The 22,756-nt window shown below is 43.9% G+C and overlaps 1 long non-coding RNA gene across 1 annotated transcript; it reads left to right on the top strand.

Moving 5' to 3' along the window:
- Positions 1 to 881: 881 nt before the first annotated feature.
- LOC107000180 (uncharacterized) lies at positions 882 to 21,907 on the top strand. Its single transcript, XR_013398108.1, has 3 exons — positions 882 to 981; positions 4,216 to 4,365; positions 20,810 to 21,907. It is a non-coding gene; the product is annotated as an uncharacterized LOC107000180 (long non-coding RNA).
- Positions 21,908 to 22,756: the final 849 nt, after the last annotated feature.

Here is a 22,756-nt window from a genome sequence, read left to right as displayed (position 1 = left end):
CTCGGCTCACCAGAACCTCCGCCTCCTGGGTTCAAGCGATTCTCCTGCCTCAGCCTCCCAAGTAGCTGGGATTACAGGCATGCGTCACCACACCTGGCTAATTTTGTATTGTTAGTAGAGACAGCGTTTCTCCATGTTGGTCAGGCTGGTCTTGAACTCCTGACCTCAGGTGATCCACCTGCCTCAGCCTCCCAAAGTGCTGAGTTTACAGGCATGAGCCACTGCGCCTGGCCAAGAGGATCTCTTGAGGCCAGGAGTTTCAGACCAGCCAGGGTAACCATGGTGAGACCCTGTTTCTACGAAAAATAAAAAACTAAGTGAGCATGGTGGTGTATGCGCCTGTGGTCCTAGCTACTTGGAAGGCTGAGGTGGGAAGGATTTGAGCCTGGCGGTTGAGGCCACAGTGAGCTGTGATGGTGCCACTGCACTCCAACCTGGGCAACAGAGTGGGACCCTGTCTCAAAAAAAAAAAAGAAAAAAAAAGAGTGTTCCAGTAAGTTTCCTTGTAAGTGAATCTGTACAAAATTAAAAACAGTAAATGAAGAAGAGTTGAATATAAATTATATTATTTAGGCCATTGATTTCTTTTTTTTTTTTTTTTTTTTTTTTTTTTTTTTTGAGACGGAGTCTCGCTCTGTGGCCCAGGCTGGAGTGCAGTGGCGCGATCTCGGCTCACTGCAAGCTCCGCCTCCCGGGTTCACGCCATTCTCCTGCCTCAGCCTCCCGAGTAGCTGGGACTACAGGCGCCCACAACCGCGCCCGGCTAATTTTTTGTATTTTTAGTAGAGACGGGGTTTCACCGTGGTCTCGATCTCCTGACCTTGTGATCCGCCCGCCTCGGCCTCCCAAAGTGCTGGGATTACAGGCGTGAGCCACCGCGCCCGGCCCTGATTTCATTTTTACAGACCTTAACATGTGAACAGAAAGAAGGAGCCTTCTCTAATTTTCCTATTTCTGAAGAGACTATAAAGCTTCTGAAAGGTATGCGGTTTTGTTGTTGTTGTTGTTGTTGTTGTTGTTGTTGTTGTTGTTGTTTTGAGACGGAGATGGAGGTTTCAGTGAGCTGAGATCGTACCACTGCACTCCAGCCTGGGCAACAGATTGAGACTGTCTCAAAAAAAAATAATAATAATAAGACTAAAAAAGAAGCTTGTATATTTTGTAATGGTTGAAAGTTTCGCAGTAAGAATGTAAAATATGTCAGTAAAAAAACATTGATAAGGACATTTTCAAACATATAAAATTGAATAGTAAATTGAATAGAAAGATTGAACAGTATAAAGAACACATTACCTATTACCAGTCTTTAACAATGATCTTTTCTTCACCCCTGCATTTGAAACAATCCCAGTCATCATTTCATCAAGTAATTGTATATATTTCTAAATGATAACTAAGGACTCTTTAAAACCGGAGTCATTATCAAAGTAGAAGAAAACAGTATTTTTTTTTTTTTTTTTTTGAGAAGAGTTTCACTCTTGTTGCCCAGGCAGTGGTATAATCTCAGCACACTGCAACTTCTGCCTCCCTGGTTCAAGCGATTCTTCTGCTTCAGCCTCCCAAGTAGCTGGGATTACAGGTGCCCACCACCACACCCAGCTAATTTTTTGTATTTTTAGTAGAGACGGGGTTTCGCCATGTTGGCCAGGCTGGTCTCGAACTCATGACCTCATGTGACCTGCCTGCCTTGGTCTGTCTGTCAAAGTGCTGGGATTACAGGCGTGAGCCACTGCACCTGGCCTAGTAATTCTTTAATATCATTAAATACCTAGTGTGCACATTGCCATTGCTGTCTTTTTTAAATTGTTTGAATCTGGATCCAAATACAATTCACATTGCTACTGATTGATGTGAGTCTTAAACATTTTATAATCTATAGTTCCTTCTTTTTCTTTGCAATTTTCTGTTGAAAAAACTCATTTGTTGGTCAGGCACGGTGGCTCACACCTGTAATCCCAGCACTTGGGAGGCCGAGGCCGGTAGATCACCTGAGGTCAGGAGTTTCAGACCAGCCTGACCGATGTGGTGAAACCCTGTCTCTACTAAAAATATAAAAATTAGCAAGGCATGGTAGCACATGTCTGTAGTCCCAGCTACTTGGGAGGCTGAGAAAGGAGAATTGCTTGAACCTGGGAGGTGGAGGTTGCAGTGAGCTGAGATCATGCCACTGAACTCTAGCCTGGGCGACAGTGTGAGACTCCGTCTCAGAAAAAAACAACAGAAAAACTCATTTGTCTTATGAGTTTCCCATAGTCTGTTTTGTTGATTTGCATCCCTGTGGTTTTTATTTTTATTTTTTTACTGTTAACATCACTCAAAGATGTGGTGGATTTTCTTGTTTTTTCATGTTGTGTTTTTGTTTTTGTTTTCTTGTCGCCCAGGCTGGAGTGCAATGGCGCAGTCTCGGCTCACTGCAACCTCTGTCTCCGGGGTTCAAGCAATTCTCCTGCCTCAGCCTCCTGAGTAGCTGGGATTACAGGTGCCTGCCACCATGCCCAGCTAATTTTTGTATTTTAGTAGAGATGGGGTTTCACCACATTGGCCAGGTTGGTTTGAACTCCTGACCTCAGGTGATCCACCTGCCTCAGCCTCCCAAAGTGCTGGGATTACAGGCATGAGCCACCATGCCCCGCCTATATATATCTTTAAGTAGAACGCCATATTTACAATTTTTAAAATTGAGGTAAAATTCACATAACTAAAACTAACCATTTTAAAGTGTACAATTCAGTGTTATGTAGTACATTTACAGTGTACAGCCATCATTTCTATCTAGTTCCAAACATTTTCATCACCCCAAAAGGAAACCCCACAACCAGTAAGCAGTTACTCCCCATTCTCTCCTTTTTCCTTTTTTTTTTTTGAGATGGAGTTTAGCTCTGTTGCTCAGGCTGGAGTTCAGTGGCGTGATCTTGGCTCACTGCAACCTCCACCTCCCGGTTATAGCTGGGACTACAGGTGCCCATGACTAAGTTTTTGTATTTTTAGTAGAGATGGAGTTTCACTATGTTGCCCAGGCTGGTCTCGAACTCCTGACCTTAGGTGATCCGCTGGCCTTGGCCTCCCAAAGTGCTGGGATTACAGGCGTGAGCCACTGTTCCCAGCCTCCATTCCCTCCTTTCTTTATCCACTGTCAATCACTAGTCTGCTTTTTGTCTCAATGGATATACCTGTTTTGGATATTTCGTGTACAGTCATGTGCTGCATACCAATGTTTTGGTCAGCGATGGACCATATATACGGTGGCACATATTCGATGGTGGTCCCATAAGATTATAATGGAGCCGTCCTATACAGGTGTATCAGTTTTTATCTTTTATGCCATGTTCTTACCGTACCTTTTCTGTGCTTAGATATGTTTAGAGACGCACATACTTACCGTTGCCTACAGTGTTCAGTACAGTAACATGCTGTTCAGGTTTATAGCCTAGGAGCGACAGGACATACCGTATAGCCTAGGTGTGTGTAGTAGGCTATACCCTAGGTTTGTGTACGTACACTCTGTGATATTTGCATTATGATGAAGCTGCCTAACAATACATTTCTCAGAACGTATCCCTGTCATTAAGCAATGCGTGACTGTAAATGTAATCATACAATATGTGACTTTTTATGTCGTTTCATTCACTTAGCGTAATGTTTTTGAGGTTCATTCATATTATAATTTTTATTATGTACAATGAAATACAAAATCTTGTGTACATTTGCCTATTTTTAAAAAATTCATATGTGTGTAACCCAAACCCTCATCACCATATCGAATATTGCCAATCATTCTAGAAAGTTCCCTCATGTCCCTTCCCAGTCAGTATACCCGGTTCAGAGACAACCACTGTTCTGATTTTTCTTCCGCAATTGATTGATTTTGCCTATTCTAGAACTTCATATAAATGGAATTATACTGTGTGTGCTCATTTTCTGTTAAGACTTTATTCGGCATTTTTTTTAAGGTTCATATTGTTCCATGTATATCAGTAGTTGGTTTCTTTTAATTGTTGAATGGTATTCTGTTTGAATATACTGCAGTTTGTTTATTCTTTCATCAGTTTATTGATGTCCATTTGTCTATATTGTTTTTAAGTGCTGTTGAGGAGAGTCTTTGTCTTACAGTCTCCCAGGAAGGCTAGTTCTTGACCGGATAGAAAAACTACACAAGAGAAATATTTTAAAATAATTTTAATGAAACAAATACTGTGATATTTTCTTTCTTCAAAGCATTTGGCCATCCAGTGTCATTGGTCTCAGAGGCCGGCAGTTATTGGAGATGTCCTTCAAGTCTACAGTGGGTCTGAAGGGAGGGCTATTATTTTCTGTGAGACCAAAAAGAATGTAACTGAAATGGCCATGAATCCACACGTAAAACAGGTAAGTCTTTTTTTCATGCTTTCTCTAATTGAAATTATGGGGATGAATTACTGAATGAAAATTATATTGTCCTTTGTGGACCAGATTTCATAGTCATTCTCAAAATTCAGTTGTAAGGCTGGGTGTGGTGGCTCACACCTGTAATTAAGTCAGGATAGATTTTATCAGTTTTGTTTGTTTGTCTTGAGACAGGGTCTCCCTGTTATGCCCAGGCTGGAGTGCAGTGGGACAGTCATAGCTCACTGCATTCTTGACTTCCTGGGCTCAGGTGATTCTCCCACCCCAGCCTCTTGAATAGCTGGGACTACAGGCGCGTGCTACAATGCCCAGCTAATTTTTTGCGTATTTTGTAGAGATGAGATTTCACCATGTAGCCCAGGCTGGTCTTGAACTCCTGGGCTCAAGCAATTCCCCCCGACCCCGCCTCTGCCTTGTGGCCTGCCAGAGTGCTGGGATTACAGGTGTGAGCCATCACACCTGACCTTGATCAGATTTTATCATTTTTTTTTTAAGACTGAAAATGTGATCTGGAAAATATAAAAGTTGAAACAAAATGAATTTCTATGGGTAAGAGAGGGTAATATTTTAGAGTTGTGTTATAAAACTGCAAATTTTTATTAAATTAATAAATCAGAATACTAAATCCATGTGTCTTTTTCTTTCTCAAAAAATATCTTTTGGCTGGGTGCGGTGGCTCACGGCTGTAATCCAGCACTTTGGAAGGCCAAGGCAGGTGGATCGCCTGAGGTCAGGAATTCAAGACCAGCCTGGTCAGCATGGTGAAACCCCATCTTTACTAAAAATATAAAAATTAGCCGGTGTGGTGGTGGGTGCCTGTAATCCCAGCTGCTCAGGGGGCTGAGGCAGGAGAATCGCTTGAACCCAGGGTTGGAGGTTGTGGTGAGCTGAGATCATGCCACTACACTCCAGCCTGGATGACAGAGTGAGACTCTGTCTCAAAAAAAAAAAAAAAAAAAAGAAATAACCTTTTATAGAAAATGTCAAACATGTACAAAAGTTGATAGAATCACGTAAGGAACCCCTATGTATTCATCCTCCAGCTTCAATAATTATTTTATCTATATGCTAACCTACCTCCTCTTTCAGAATTATTTTGATGCAAACCCTAGGTACCATATTATTATATCCATAAATGTTTGGATATGTATCCCTAAAAGAAAAGGATTCAAAAAAAAAACCAACAATACTGTTATCACTTCTAAAAAATTAATATTTCAAAATATTAATTTTACATTATCAATTGTCTTAGAAATATTTATTTTCTTTTATTGTTTGTTTTCTTGAATCTGGGTCCAAATAAGATTTTTACATTGTGTGATTATTAAGTTGCTTTTAATATATGGATTACTCCTTTATGTATTTTTTATAGCTTTTTTTGTTTAAGAAACTACATTGTCATAAATCTAGAGTATTGCTTCCCCATGATGTCATTTAACATATTCCTCTGTCTTCTGTATTTTCTGAATATTCAGGTTTGTTTGTTTGTTTGTTTAGGGCAGAACTGCTTCATAGGTGGTGTACTTCTGGCAGGAGATATGTATGTCTAGTTCTTTTTGTGATGCTAACATCCACCAATAATCAGTGCCGTCAGTCCTTATGTCAGTGTCTCCAGTCATTTTTGTTGTTTGTGACTTGTTATTGGGTAGATTCCTGAGAAAGGGCTTATGGAAACAGTACTGCCTATTGATAATATCTTATATGTGACTTTATACCTGAAAATTATTTTGGCTGTATATAAAATTCTTGGTTCACATTTTCTTTTCTTCATTGTCTTAGGTATGTTACTTTACTGTTTTTGGAACAAAGCATCGCTATAAAAAGTGAGATGCCAGTCTAATCTTTTTTCCTTATATGTGATTTTCTTAAAATCTTTTTTCTAAGTGATTTCCTTTAAAAATCAGTAGTTTTACTAGAATATATTTTGGTGGTGTTTTTTGTCGGTTTTTCTGGGTACTCAGTGTGCGCTTTCAATTTGTAGTTCATATGTATTTTTTAAAAGTTTTATCAAAATTTTCTTGAATTACAATTTTTAGTGTTTGGTTTTCCAGTTGCTTTGGTTTTCTTCTTTAAGGACTCTTGTTGTGCATATGTTGGCTCTCTTTTTTGAATCTCCTTTGTCACATCAAATCTTTTTCATCTTTTTCCTTATTCAGTTTTCAAAATTTCTCTTTTTTTTTTTTTTAAGAGACAGGATCGTGCTGTGTTGCCCACATGGAAGTGCAGTGGCTATTCACAGATGTAATCATGGCACTTGATAGCTTTGAGCTCCTGTAGCTGGGACTGTAGGCATGCACCACTACACATGCCTCAAAATTTCCCATTTTTAAGAAATCTGTTGTGTTTATTCGGTCTTTTACTCTTTCTCGTATAGCCTTCATTTGTGACGTTATCTTTTATTTCTACTTCTTTCTTGAGTTATTTTATCTCATTGAAAAACTGAAAAGTTTTTCTTAATTTGATTTTTATTCTTCACCATAGCATTAAAATTTTTTCTTTTAGCAGGCATGGTGGCTCAAACCTATAATCTCAGCACTCTAGGAGGCTAAGTCAGGAGGATTGCTTGAGCCCAGGAGTTCAAGACAAGCCTGGGCAATGTAGCAAGACCCTGTCTCTACAAAAAATTTAAAAATTAGCCAGAGGTGGTGGTGTGTGCCTGTAGTCCCAGCTACTTGGGAGGCTGAGGTGGGAGAACTTCATGAGTCCAGGAGCTAGAGGTTACAATGAGCTATGATCATGACTCTGTACTCTATCCTGGGTGACAGATAGAGTCACCCAGGACTTTTTTTTTTTTGAGAGTCTCCCTCTATTGCCCAGGCTTGAGTGTAGTGGTACAATCTCGGCTCACTGCAACCTCTGCCTCCTGGGTTCAAGCGATTCTCCTGCCTCAGCCTCCTGAGTAGCTGGGATACAGGCGTGTGCCACTACACCCTGCTAGTTTTTGTATTTTTAGTAGAAACAGGGTTTCACCATATTGGTCAGGCTGGTCTCAAACCCCTGACCTCGTGATCCAACCGCCTCGGCCTCCCAAAGTGCTGGGATTACAGGTGTGAGCCACCGCACCCAGCTGAGTATGACCCTTTCGCTAAAAAAAAAAAAAAAAAAAAAAATCTGTGTTTGTGTGTTATATATATATAATTTTAAAAATTTTTTTGTATTATTTGTATATTTAATATATATTTTTTATATATATAATTTTTTCTGAGATGGTGTCTCTGTCACCCAGGCTGGAGTGCAGTGGCATGATCTTGGCTCACTGCAGCCTTCACCTCCCAGGTTCAAGTGATCCTTCCACCTCAGCCTCCTGAGTACCTGAGACCACAGGTACGTGCTACCATGCCTGGCTAAGTTTTTATTTTTGTTGAGATGGGATCTCTCTAAGTTGCCCAGGCTGCTCTCAATCCTGAGCTCAAGCGATCCACTTGCCTCTGCCTCCCAAAGTGCTGGGATTACAGGCGAGAGCCACTGTGCCCAGCCAATATATGATATATATGTATATTTTATTTTCTTTCTTTCTTTTTTTTTTTTTTGAGACACAGTTTCACTCTATCACCCAGGCTGGAGTGCACTGGCAAGATCTCGGCTCACTGCAGCCTCCTCCTCTTAGGTTCAAGTGATTCTTATGCCTCAGCCTCCAGAGTAGCTGGGATTACAGGTATGCACCACCATACCCGGCTAATTTTTGTATATTTAGTAGAGATGGGGTTTCACCATGTTGGCCAGGTTGGTCTTGAACTGCCGACCTCAAGTGATCCGTCTGCCTCAGCTTCCCTAAGGACTGGGATTATAGGCATGAGCCACCGTGCCCGGCCATATATGTTTGTTTGAGTTCATTCAAAATGGTATGCTTTTATTTGTTTTTTTTTTTTTTTTTTTTTTTTTGTGAGACGGAGTCAATCTCTGTGGCCCATGCTGGAGTGCAGTAGTGTGATGTCAGCTCACTGCGACCTCTGCCTCCCAGGTTCAAGCAATTCTCCTGCCTCAGCCTCCAGAGTAGCTGGGATTACAGGCACCGGCACCACGCCCAGCTAATTTTTGTATTTTTAGTAGAGATGGGGTTTCACCATGTTGGCCAGGCTGGTCTAGAACTCTTGACCTCAAATGATCCACCCGCCTTGGCCTCCCAAAGTGCTGGCATTACAGGCGTGAACCACCGTGTCTGCCAAAATTGTTTTTTTTTTTTTTTAAGAGACAGGGTCCCGCCATGTTGTCAGTGTTGGAGTGCCTTGGCTATTGACAGACAGGGTAATTGCACATTGCCGCCTCTAACTCCTGGCCTTAAGGGATCCTCTCTCATCAGCCTCCTGAGTAACTGGGATTACAGGCATGTGCCACTGCTCCCAGCTTATTCTGTTTCCTCTTTTTTTCCTTCCTAATTACTTTCTGTGAGATTTGAGTGTGATCTTTTCTGTTGCTCATTTTTAGATTAAGTTAAACTTTTTGAGCTGTAGATGGGAAGGCATTGGTGAGAATACTTCTGGCGTCACAGCTCTAGAGCTGCTGCTTCTGTTATTTTTGTTAGTGCTTACAAGTATAGTCTGTAAATTATATCTGAGTAAAGCTGTTTTTAAAACAAGGTCTACTCTCTGAGCTCTAGCTGTGTCTTTCCTCACTTTTCTCTGTATTTTTTTTCCCTTTGATCCTGTTATTCTTGGCATCCTCAGTTTAGATCCTTTGTCCAGCAGTTTCTCCTCAGTATGGGGCTTTGTCCCAGAAAGTGAGCATTGGCTGTTAGTTTAGAAAGTTTCTATAGGGCCCAGCTTGCTCCAGTCCCCGCAGACCTTAACTCTGGCTCCTCACAGTCACCCTCAAGTATATAAAAATCCTCCCAGGTTCAGCTGCAAGACAGAGCAAGACTCCGTCTCAAAAAAAAAAAAAAAAAAAAAGAATTTATCCTTCCCTGCTCATGTTTTCTTTTTTTGTTTTTTTTTTTTTTTGAGAAGGAGTTTTGCTCTTGTTGCCCAGACTAGAGTGCAATGGCAGGATCTTGGCTCACCACAACCTCTGCCTCCCGGGTTCAAGTGATTCTCCTGCCTCAGTCTTCCAAGTAGCTGGGATGACAGGCATGCACCACCACCATGCCCAGCTAATTTTTTTTGTATTTTTAGTAAAGACAGGGTTTCTCCATGTTCGTCAGGCTGGTCTCGAACTCTTAACCTCAGGTGATCCACCCTCCCGCAGTGCTGGGATTACAGGCGTGACCCACTGCGCCCGGCCTCTGCTCATGTTTTGGAAATCATGAGACTATTTTGTCACTTATTTGTTACATGTGTTGTCTGTGGATTTTTAGTTTTGTTATCGTAGTTGATATTTGTTATGTGGGAACTAGAGACTCAAAGTTACTGTTTTCCCCAGTGACATTTTAATAATTGTATAGCATTAGCTTTGATGTTTAAATGTCCAGTATAGGCCAGGCATGCCTATAATTCTAGCATTTTGGGAGGCTGATGTGGGAGGATCACTTGAGGCAGCATAATGAGACACCGTCTCTATAAAAAGTTAAAAATTAGCCAGGGCCGGCTGCAATGACTCACACCTGTAATCCTAGCATTTTGGGAGGCCGAGGCAGGTGAATTGCCTGAGCTCAGGAGTTCAAGACCACCCTGTGCAACGTGGTGAAACCTGGTGTCCACTAAAATACAAAAAATTAGCCAGGTGTGGTGGTGCACACCTGTAGTCCCAGCTATTTGGGAGGCTGAGGCACAAGAATCACTTGAACCTGGGAGATGGAGGTTGCGGTGAGCCAAGATGGCACCATTGCACTCCATCCTGGGCAACAGAGCAAGACTCTGTCTCCAAAAAAAAAAAAAATTAGCCAGGTGTGGTGGCATGTTCCTGTATTCCTGTCTACTTGGGAGGCTGAGGCAAGAGGATTGCTCGAGCCCAGGAGTTAGAGGTTGCAGTGAGCTATGAACATGACACTGCATTCCAGCCTGGGTGCAAAGTGAGACCCTGCCTCTTTTTTTTTTTTGAGACAGTTTCACTGTCGCCCAGGCTGTAGTGCAGTGGCGCCTTCTCTGCTCACTGCAAGCTCCACCTCCCAGGTTTACGCCATTCTCCTGCCTCAGCTTCCTGTGTAGCTGGGACTACAGGTGCCCACCACCACGCCCGGGTAATTTTTTGTATTTTTAGTAGAGACAGGGTTTCACCGTGTTAGCCAGGATGGTCTCGATCTCCTGACCTCGTGATCCGCCCGCCACGGCCTCCCAAAGGCCTGGGATTACAGGTGTGAGCCACCGCTCCCAGCGAACCTATCTCTTAAAAAAATAAAGGCTGAGGGCGGTGGCTCACGCCTGTAATCCCAGCACTTTGAGAGGCCGAGGCGGGCAGATCACGAGGTCAGGAGATCAAGACCATCCTGGCTAACACGGTGAAACCCCGTCTCTACTAAAAAATACAAAAATTAGCCAGGTGTGGTGGTGGGCACCTGTAGTCCCAGCTACCTGGGAGGCTGAGGCAGGAGAATGGCGTGAACCCGGGAGGCGGAGGTTGCAGTAAGCCAAGATGGTGCCACTGAACTCCCGCCTGGGAGACAGAGCAAGACTCCGTCTCAAAAAAAATAAATAAAATAAAATAAAATAAAGTTCTCTATAAACAGATAGATGCTAAATAGTGAAAGAGCGGTAGAGGTAATTGATTTACCTTTCTTTTTGTTGCTTTAAAACATTCAGTAGCAGTTGTCTTGCAGAAGCTATTTTTTAATCTTGGAAGAAATTGCCTTGCTACAAAGGCTAGGGGAGAATTCCCCTTTCAGTGGACAATAATCAGGCTGGGGGTGGTGGCTCACGCCTGTAATCCTAGCACTCTGGGAGGCCGAGGCGGGCGGATCACCAGCTCAGGAGATCGAGAGCATCCTGGCTAATACAGTGAAACCCCGTCTGTACCAAAAAATACAAAACATTAGCCAGGCATAGTGGCGGGCATCTGTAGTCGCAGGTACTCAGGAGGCTGACTCCTATACCCACTCTGTCTCCAGCATTCCCTAGGGCTAAATAATACATCTACCCATTGCTTAAACCAGAAATTTATGTATCACTCTTGAATTTATTCCTTATCCTTGGCCATCCAGCCAACTACATAGTATTTTTGGATTCTGTCTCCTATAGTTTAAAGTTTTTCCATTTCTTTCTTTCTTTTTTTTTTTTTTTGAGATGAGTCTTGCTTTTTCGCCAGGCTGGAGTGCAGTGGCGCGATCTCGGCTCATTGCAACCTCCGCCTCCCAGGTTCAAGCGATTCTCCTGCCTAGCCTCCCAAATAGCTGGTATTACAGGCGTGTGCCACCACACCCCGCTCATTTTTGTATTGTTAGTGGAGATGGGATTTCACCATGTTGGCCAGGCTGGTCTGGAACTCCGGCCTCAAGCAGTCCACCCACCTTGGCCTTCCAAAGTACTGGGATTACAGGTGTGAGCCACTGTGCCCAGTGGTTCTTTCCTTTCTTTCTCCCTCCCTCCCTCCCTCTCTCCCTCCCTCTCTCCCTCTCTCCCTCCCTCTCTCCCTCCCTCTCTCCCTCCCTCTTTCCCTCCTTCCCTTCCTTCCTGTTTCCCTCTTTTCAGCCAGGCTGGAGTGCAGTTGTGTGATCTCAGCTCATTGCAACCCCTGGGTTCAAGCGATTCTCCTGCCTCAGCCTCCTGAGTAACTGGGACTACAGGTGCACACCACCACACCCAGTTAATTTTTGCTTTTTTTTAGTAGAGACAAGGTTTCACCATTTTGGCCAGGATGGTCTAAATCCCTTGACCTCATGATCTGCCCACCTTGCCCTCCCAAAGTGCTGGGATTACAGGTGTGAGCCACCGTGCCCGGCCTCTTTTTTTTGTTTTTTTTTTGTTTTTTTTTTTGAGATGGAGTCTTAGCTCTGCCGCCCAGGCTAGAGGTATAGTGTCACGATCTCCGCTCACTGCAAGCTCCACCTCCCGGGTTCATGCCATTCTCCTGCCTCAGCCTCCCCAGTAGCTGGGACTAGGCGCCTGCCACCATCCTCAGCTAATTTTTTGTGGTTTTTTAGTAGAGACGGGGTTTCACCATGTTAGCCAAGATGGTCTTGATCTCCTGACCTCATGATCTACCCGCCTCAGCCTCCCAAAGTGCTGGGATTACAGGTGTGAGCCACTACATCTGGCCCTTTTTTTTTTTTTTGAGATGAAGTCTCACTGTGTCACCTAGGCTGGAGTGCAGTGGTGTGATCTCGACTCACTGAAACCCCTGTCCTCCGCCCCCAGGTTCAAGTGGTTCTCCTGCCTCAGCCTCCCAAGTAGCTGGGATTACAGGTGTGCACCACCACGCCCAGCTAATTTTTGTATTTTTAGTGGAGACAGGGTTTCACCATGTTGGCCAGGCTGGTTTGGAACTCCTGACCTCAAGTGATCCGCCCACCTGAGCCTCCTAAAGTACTGGGATTACAGGTGTGAGCCACTGTGCCCAGCCTGGTCCATTTCTTTCTTTCTTTCTTTCTTTCATTTGTCGTTCGTTCGTTCTTTTTTTTTTTTTTGAAATGAAGTTTTGCTCTTGTCACCCAGGCTGGAGTATAATGATGTGATCCTAGCTCACTGCAACCTCTGCCTCCTGGGTTCAAGTGATTCTCCTCCCTCAGCCTCCTGAGTAGCTGGGATTACAAGCGCCCACCACCATGCCCAGCTAATTTTTGTATTTTTAGTAGAGACGGGGTTTCACCACATTGGCCAGGCTGGTCTCAAACTGCTGACCTCAGGTGATCCACCCACCTTGTCCTCCAAAGTGCTGGGATTACAGGCGTGAACCACCATGCCCAGCCTCCATTTATTTCTTATACCAGTTGCAGAAGCTAAAAATCTGATAATCATGTATATCTCTTTCCTTTATACATCGTTTCTACTACCTTGAATATGTCCTTGCAATTAGGTTCTTGAATTCAGTTATGGTCTAGTCCCTACTTACCTTTCCAGCCTCATCTTATACTTCCCTCTCATTTTTTCATTTTGTGCACACTCCATGCATGCCATGCTCTTTTTGGGGGGCAGGGGAGAGACAGGATCTCACTTTGTTCCCCAGCCTGGAGTACAGAGGCACAATGGCCTATTGGAACCTCAACTGCTTGGGACCAAGTGATCCTCCCACCTCAGCCTCCTACGTAGCTGGGACGACACGTGTGTGCCCCTACACCTGGCTAACTTTTTATTTTTTATAGAGATGGTATATCCTTACGTAGCCTAGGCTGGTCTTGAACTCTTTGGTTCCAGCAGTCCCTGCCTTGGCCTCCCAAAGTGCTGGGATTACAGGCATGAGCCACCATGCTGGTCAGCTCTTGAATTTGTAGTCTACCTTGCCTAGCAACTCCTACTCATCCTTCAGATCTCAGTCCAAAGCATCACTTTTTAGGGAATCCTTTCTTGCCCCAACCTAGGTCAAGTTGTCCTTTTATAAAGCCTCATTGCCTCTTAGACCCGTGCATCATCCATTACATTCATTGTCTAAATTTATTTGCGTGCCTAATCATTTGATTAATGTCCATCTTTCTGACCAGGATATAAAGACTACGAGGACAGAAGCAGTCTTATTTTTGTTCACCTTTTTATCCCTAGTGCCCAACATGTTGTAGGTCATTATATATTTGTGGAGTAATAGGTGGTCATTGCCACCATCTTAGTGAGGCCATTGATACCTTTTTATTTCCTTTTTTAGAAACAGGGTCTTGCTCTGTCACCCAGGCTGGTGGGTGGGTGACGGAGCATTAGAAAAAAATTATATATAGAGAGAAAGAGAGAGAGACAGAATCTTGCTCTGTCGCCCAGGCTGGAGTGCAGTGGCACTATCTCGGCTCACTGCAACCTCCGCCTCCCAGGTTTCAGTGATTCTCTTGACTCAGCTTCCCGAGTAGCTGGGATTACAGGCACCCGCCACCACACCCGGCTACTTTTTTAGTAGAGATGGGGTCTCACCATGTTGGTCTTGAACTCCTGACCTCAAGTGATTCTCCCACCTCAGCCCCCAAAGCACTGGGATTACAGGCATGAGTCAGTGCACCTGACTAATTTGCATTTCTTCCATGCACTGTTAACTGCATACTCAATATCCAGTACCTTTTGTGCTAATGGAACCTTGATTTTGTTAGTCGGTTTAGCCTTGGGTGAGATATTCATGTTTGCAACTTCCCTGGCAGCCTGGGGTGCCGTGTGACATAGTTCTAACCAATGAGCTGTAACCAAATGTGTTGGAGCTTCTGGGAAGTCTTTTGCTTTCCTCAGTAGTTAGGAAAATAAAGCTAATGATCCATGTCCTTTTTCCTTTCTTCGTGCTTTGACTGTACGTGTGATACCTGGAGTTAGGGCAGCCTTTCTGCCATCATCAGATGACAAGCATGAGAGAATGGTCAAGGTAAATGACCCTATTTTAGCCACAGTAACTCTCCTACTTGCCGCTGAAAGTACTCCTAAATGACGTACCCAGGGGGCTGAACATCAGTTTGCTGTATGATAGTCCTTGGTTTGTCTGTCTGGCTCCTCTCTATAGGGGGAGCTCCTTGAGACAAGGAACCACCTGACAATTACTCCCACTTCTGTGTTGCAGAATGGATACAGGGTGAGTGCTCATGACCTTAGTCTGGTTTCTATTGCTTATGAGAGAATACCTGAAACTGAAACTAAATATACCTAATTTATAAAGAAAATGAATTTATTTCTTTCAATTAGGAAGTCCAAGGTTAAGAGGCCACATCTGATGAGGATCTTCTTGCTGGTGGGGACTCTGCAGAGTTCTGAGGGCAATGCAGGGCATCACATGGTGGGGAAGCTGAGCATGCTCACATGCTAGCTCAGGTCTCTCTTCCTCTTCTTATAAAACCGCCAGTTCTGGCCGGGCTCAGTGGCTCACCCCTGTCATCCCAACACTTTGGGAGGCTGAGGTGGGTGGATCACTTGAGGTCAGGAGTTCAACACCAACCTGGCCAACATGGCGAAACCCTGTCTCTACTAAAAATACAAAAATTAGCTGGGCTTGATGCATGCTTGTAATCCCAGCCACTTGGGAGGCTGAGGCACGAGAATTGTGGAGGTTGCAGTGACCCAAGATTGTGCCACCCCACTCCAGCCTGGGTAACAGAACAAGGCTGTCTCAAAAAAAAAAAAAAAAAAAAAAAAAAGGCAGCTAGTTTTCCAGGATGAATCCATGAATCCATTCATTCATGGGAATAGAGCCTTCATGATCCAATCACCTCTTAAAGGCCCCACCTCTCAGTACCATCACACTGGGGATTAAGTTCATCAACATGAACTTTGGAGGGAACCATATTCAAACCATAGCACTCATTAAGTCTGTTTTGAAGGAATGAGTGATATGATTTTATTCCGTATGCAAACTGTTTTTCCACTGGAGAGTCCAGGATGAATCTTCACTTTTCTAGGGTAAGTGGCTCTTCGTAGTCATTTCTTGAACCAATATTCTCAAACTTTATGGTCTTTTTACTCCTTTATTAGGACCAGAAATTCTCACTCTCTAAGGCTGTGCCTCATTCTTTTTCACATTATGACCCAACTGGTACATGATACTATTTGTTGTATAACACAGCATTGTAAATGGACAGAGCCTGCTTGCTGCAGAGGTAACACTTGGGAAGTCTAGCGCCCCAAATTTTACCTGCTCATCTCTGGGCCAAGGGCATAATATTTCTGCATAGCTAAAAGCCCAATGGCCACACTAGTCCAGAAGCTCTCCTCTGCTCTGCAGAGAGTTGAAAGTTCATCTACTTCTCAGTGAAGAATATCGTGAGTTCCTTACCTGGAGGAGCACAGGCCGGGCTCTCGTTCCTGTCCTCCCTGTGGTTCCTGACTCTCTGTAACCTTGGTGGACCCCTGTAACTGTCTGATTCTAGGCTTCCTCTTCTGCACAAGAGTGATGCTGCCTCATGAGCTTGTGGGGACCCTCACATGCTGAACTTTTTACTTAAAAAAAAATCACATGACTATATGAGTATATTCTTAATGCAAAAAACCAAAACACGGAAAAGCAAAAGTCCAAGTTTCTGTTCTCCAAACTTCCTTACCACCCCCCGCCCCAGCCCCTACCTGCCTAATTCCTTCCCTTCCCTTTCTGGGTATCCATATAGACAGTTTCCTTCGCATTTACTTACAGACATAGACTTATATAATAAATAGTTTTGTTTTTGGTGTTTCCCTCTAACATTTTGTCCAGAAAAACAGAAAAGTTGAAAGAATTACAGAATGAGCATCCTTATAACCACCTAGGTTTTAGAGTAAACACTTTGCTCTACTGCGTTATCACACACCTCCTCATTTACCCACGCTTCCTTTCCTCCATCCGTCCTCTTACACTTTCACTTCAGCATACAGTGAGTTGCACCAATCTAGAGTCAACATTGTGGACCGGTTTTTTTGTTTTGTTTTTGTTGTTTGAGATAGGGTCTTGTTCTGTCTCCCAGGCTGGAGTGCAGTGACATGCATGATCTTGGCTCACTGCAACCCCTGCCTTCCGGGCTCAAGTTATCCTCCTGCTTCAGCCTTCTTTTTTTTTTTTTTTTTTTTTTGAGACGGAGTCTCACTCTGTCGCCCAGGCTGGAGTGCAGTGCCAGATCTCGGCTCACTGCAAGCTCCGCCTCCTGGGTTCACGCCATTCTCCTGCCTCAGCCTCCCAAGTAGCTGGGACTACAGGCGCCCGCCACCTCGCCCGGCTAGTTTTTTGTATTTTTTAGTAGAGAGGGGGTTTCACCGGGTTAGCCAGGATGGTCTCGAACTCCTGACCTCGTGATCCGCCCATCTCGGCCTCCCAAAGTGCTGGGATTACAGGCTTGAGCCACCGCGCCCGGCCCTGCTTCAGCCTTCTAAATAGCTAGGACCACAGGCGCACACCACCACGCTCAGCTAATTTTTGTATTTTTTGTAGAGATGGGGTTTTGCCATGTTGCGCAGGCTGGTCTTAAACTCCTGAACTCAAATCTGTCACCCAGGCCTCCCACAGTGCTGGGATTACAGGTGTGAGCCATTGGACCCGGCCTATTTCTTTACTTTAAAACGTCAGAAGATAACTTATCTCAAATAAAAAATTACTAAAATTAAGAATTTCTAATTGGCTGTTTCTTTTTGTTTTTAATTCGTGGTAAGAATATTTAACATGGGATCTACCCGCTTCACAAATTAAGTGTACAATGCAGTATTATGAACTCTAGGCATGATGTTGTGCAGCAGATCTCTAGAACACATTCATCTTGCACAGCTGAAACTTTCAATCCATTGAAGAGCAACTCCCCACTTCCTCCTCCCCTCAGCCCCTGGAAACCACCATTGTACTCTGCTTCTGTGAGTTTGACTATTTTAATTAATTAATTTTTTTAGACAGAGTCTCACTTCGTCGCCCAGGCTGAAATGCAATGGCGTGATCTCGGCTCACTGCAACCTCCGCCTCCCGGTTCAAGCGATTCCCCTGCCTCAGCCTCCAGAGTAGCTGGGATTACAGGTGCCTGCTGCCATGCCCGGCTAATTTTTACAATATTTTTAGTAGACACAGGATTTCACCATGTTGGCCAGGCTGGTTTTGAACTTCTGACATCAAGTGATCTGCCCGCCTCGGCCTCCCAAAGTGCTGGGGTTACAGGTGTGAGCCACCACGCCCAACTGGTTTCTTTTTTCCTTTTTTTTTTTTTTTTGTGAGGGAGTCTCACTTTGTCCCCCAGGCTGGACTGCAGTGGCATTATCTCGGCTCACTGCAAACTCCGCCTCCCAGGTTCAAGCGATTCTCCTGCCTCACCTCCTGAATAGCTGAGATTACAGGCATCTGCCACCATGCCCAGCTAATTTTTGTATTTTTAGTAGTGAGAGACTTGAATTTCACTGTGTTGGCCAGGCTGATCTCAAACTTCTGACCTTGAATGATCCGCCCGCCTCTGCCTCCCAAAGTGCTGGGATTAGAGGCATGAGCCATTGTGCCCAGCCGGCGGTTTCTTTCTGGGTAGATGGTGATATCATCTTAAAATTATGACAATTTTTTCTCATCTTCCAATCCTTACATGTTTTCTTTCTTTTTCTTTCCTTGGGGCATTGACCAGGACAATGCAGTTCTATGTTAAACCATAGGAGATTACTGAGTATTTTTGTGTTAATTAATCCTGACCTTAAAGGATTAATTAATTAAGGATCTTTGCAATTTTCTTTATCAAGTAAAATTTTGATGTAAGGTTTTGGTATGTGAAATTTACTAGTTGAAAAAGTTTCTTCCAGTCTTAATTAGCTAAGAGGGAAAAAATCATAAGTAGGCTTTGAATCTTATCAAATTTCTGAATAAACTGAGATAATTATATGATTTTTTTTTCTTTTTAATGTGGTAGCTCATGTTAATAGGTTTTTCAATGTTGAAAAATTCTTCACAGGATTTTGGGAGTCTGAAGCAGGAGGATTGCTTGAGCTCAGGAGTTCAGTATCAGCCTGGGCAACATAGTGAGACCTCATCCCTATTGAAAAAAAGAAAAAATATATGTGTATATATACATATACACACAGAAATATATACATATATAGATACAAATATACACATGTATATATATACACATAATATAAAAAAAAATTATAGAGCTTGCAGTGAGCTGAGATCCGGCCACTGCGCTCCAGCCCCGGCGACAGAGCAAGACTCCGTCTCAAAAAAAAAAAAAAAAAAGTATTACATTCCTAAGCTAAGTTTTAATTGATTTTATATACAGTTGGCCCCTTGTATCCTGGGGCTTTACATCTGTGGTTTCAACCAACCGTGGATCAAAAATATTTGAAAAACAAAAGCAATAACAAATAACAAGAAAAAATAATACAAATAAAAAATCAATACAACAACTTTTTTTTTGAAACAGTCTTGCTTTGTTGCCTAGGTTTGAGTGCAGTGGCACCATCATAGCTCACTGCAGCCACGACCTCCTGAGCTCAAGTGATCCTCCCACTTCAGCCTCCTGAGTAACTGGGACCAGAACGCCTGGGCTCAAGTGATCCTCCTGCCTCAGCCTCCCAAAGTGTTGGGATTACAGGAGTGAGCCACCGTGCTCGGCCCCAACAACTATGTACACAGCATTTACATTGTATTAAGTAGTAGTGTAAGTAATTTAGAGGTGATTTAAATTATACAGAGGATGTACATAGGTTATACGCAAATACAGATGCTCCTTGACTTATGATGGGGTTACAACCAAATACATCTATCATATAGATTGACAATATGGTGAGTTGAATTTACAATGGGTTTATCCAGATGTAACCCCATTGTAAGATGAGAAGCGTTCTGAATGCCCATTGCTTTCACACCATTGGCAAGTCAAAAATTCTCAATTGAAGCCATCATAAATTGGGGACTGACTGTACAGTGCTATTTTATATAAGGGACTTGAGCATTGTGGATTTTGGGGGGAGGGTCCTGGAACTAATCCCTTGTGGATATGGAGGGACTGCTGTATATATACATCTACAGGGCAAGATAGTTTATTTTTTAAAATTATACCATGTTGATTGTGATGACTGGCATTATAGATTATGATGATTTTTCTCTGATTTTGTATACTGAGGTGTTTTGATAAGACCAAGAATGTTAGAGAAATAAAGATCTTAAATACAAAATGATAAATTAATATATATACTATTTGATTCTGTTAGCTATATTTTGTTTTATATAAGTGATCCTAAGTAAAAAAATAGTTTTATAATTTTATTTTTGTTAACTTTATCTAACTTGAGAATTAAAAATTTTAGTTTCTTAAAATGAACTGGATAATTTTTTTACTTTTTTATTTTCTTTTTCTTTTTCTTTTTTTTTTTTTTTGAGATGGAGTCTCCCTCTGACGCCCAGGCTGGAGTGCGGTGGCTCAATGTCTGCTCACTGCAAGCTCCGCCTCCCAGGTTCACACCATTCTCCTGCCTCAGCCTCGCTAGTAGCTGGGACTACAGGTGCCTGCCACCACGCCCAGCCAATTCTTTTGTATTTTTAGTAGAGACGGGGCTTCACTGTGTTAGGATGGTCTGGATCTCCTGACCTCAAGATCCGCCTGCCTCGGCCTCCCGAAGTGCTGGGATTATAGGCGTGAGCCACTGCACCCGGCCTACTTTTTAAATTTTCTTGTGCAGCACACTGTCCAGTAGAAATGTACTACAAGAACACATGTGACTTAATGTTTGTAGTAGCCACTTAAAAAAGTAAAAAATACGCGAAATACATTTTAATAATATATTTAATTCAATATGTCCAAAGTAGTGTCATTTCAACATGTTATCAACATAAACATGAATGAAATATTTCACCTTCTGTTTTTGCACTAAGTTTTTGAAATCTGATATTTTATATTGATAGCACTTCTTAATTCAGACACGAAATTTTCATAAGAAATACGTGATTTGTATTTAAGTTTCATAAAATTTACAATTCAAAAACTAGATTCACATACGCGAATCGTTTCAAACATACTTAAAAGTTTTCCAGGAGGACCTCTCAGCCCAGCGCCTCGCCCCCGTGAAGTCAGCCCTGACTGCAGCCTGCGAAGCACCCGCCGGTTGTCCCAGGGGAGGGCGCTTCAGACGAAAACGCAGAGCCCCCCAGGAGGCGCGGGAAGCAGGAGGAGGGCGAGGGGGCCCAGGAAGGCAATGGCGGTGAGGCGGAACGAGGAGGGGCGAGTGAGGACGGGGGGCGCAGGTGGGCGAGCGCCGGGCTGTCTGCAGCCAGAGTGTCGCCCCTCCTGAAGGCCCTGGGCAGGTGAAATGAGGACCAGCGCTGACAAAGGGTAGGATGCAGAAGACTCCTCAGGAGTGACCTTGGAGCTGAGATCACCCTCGGGAAGCTCGGATTCTCATCCGTGTCCACAGACACGGCGGCCTCAGACTTGGAGTCCGGGGAAAAGGCAGCGGCTGTGAGCATCACAGTGAGAAAACCAGGCTCCTGCGACCCCCAGGCCTTAAGCCCCGACCCCAGGGCATTTGGGAGCAGGTCTGCGTCAGGGCCCAGCACACTCTGTAAGGGAGCTCTGCCTTTCTGGGGTCCTCCAGCTGAAGAAGGATGTGATTTGCATGAAACCCACCCTGTAGACCTCGAAATCAGCAGGAAGCCCCAGGAACTTGGGTGGGGGGGACTTTGATGTGGCTCCCGCGCACCCACCGGGCACCGCGTGAATTGCCAGGCGCACGACAATTGAGTGGACGCTGGGTTCGCTGAGCCCCCCAGAGGCTCCTCGCCATGGGTCACCTGTGCCACCTTGGACCACCCAGAGAAACCCTTTCCCCCGCCAGGTGAGCCGCAGGCCAGGCTCCAGGCCTGAGTGTGCCCCTGGCGGGGATTTCTCTGTGAACAGCCCATCATGCTGTAGTATCAATGTTATCTCAGCTGCATGTTCTGAAGAAACACGAATTTCATGCACAAGCGTGAATTTTCCGTGTTTTAAATTGTAAATGGGACTCCAAGGAAGTTGAAACTTGAAGCAGCCTGGAAGCAAACTTAATTGCGCCATCCCCCACCATCCTCCAGGGTAAACTGAGGAGCATAGTTAATTGGTTTTGTCAGATGGGCTTGTCAGATGGGCTGTTCTGGATGTAACCACCTAATTCCTGGATCCCATTGAGAGTCAGCTTCCTTTATGGGCATCTGACAAGATGTGCTCAGAGTCAAACACCTTGAGGATCTTTATGGAAACAACTTTTGGCTTTTTATTAAGATGTCATTCAGGGCTCTGAACAATCGAAGACATTGAATTGAGCTGTTACGTGGATGGGTTTGATGTAGTTATACAGTGTGCAATTGGTACTTGTCAATAGCATAATGATATTGCAAAAATAAAGAAAACCGTCTTTAAAAAAGAAAAACAGCCGGGCACAATGGCTCACACCTGTAATCCCAGCACTTTGGGAGGCCAAGGTGGGCGGATCACGAGGTCAGGAGTTCGAGACCAGCCTGGCCAGCATGGTGAAACCCCGTTTCTGCTAAAAATACAAAAATTAGCCGGGCATGGTGGCCTGCGCCCAGGCAGGCTGTCCTGGGAGAGGAAGCTTGGCTGTCTAATGCAGTGTGGCCATTTGGCTATGACATCACACTGCACAGTTTAATGACTGAAATCAGACCTCTTCTTGTTATTGGAGATGACTGGAGGATTTTTTTTTCCCCTGAAAGTAAGTAGGTGAGCCATGAAGATCCCAGATTTCATTCAGGGACTCGGAACCAGCAGCAAGGAGCAAGCTGCGTGGAGAAAACAGAGGTGGCTCTGAAGTACCCCACGAGTCCAGCTTGTTCAAAGTAAAAGCGGCAATGGCTTTGGGATCACAAAAACAGCCCTTTAACATCAAAGTCAATTAGTAGAAACCCCTAAATATCATGTGGCAAAAAAAGATTTGAAATTTACTTAAATATTCAGTTTATTTTCTCAGATGGGACTCAA

Source organism: Macaca mulatta, chromosome 9, assembly GCF_049350105.2.
Source record: "Macaca mulatta isolate MMU2019108-1 chromosome 9, T2T-MMU8v2.0, whole genome shotgun sequence".
NCBI classification, from domain to species: domain Eukaryota; kingdom Metazoa; phylum Chordata; class Mammalia; order Primates; family Cercopithecidae; genus Macaca; species Macaca mulatta.
The sequence above is the reverse complement of the archived record's forward strand: the minus strand, read 5'-3'. Positions and strand labels throughout refer to the sequence as shown.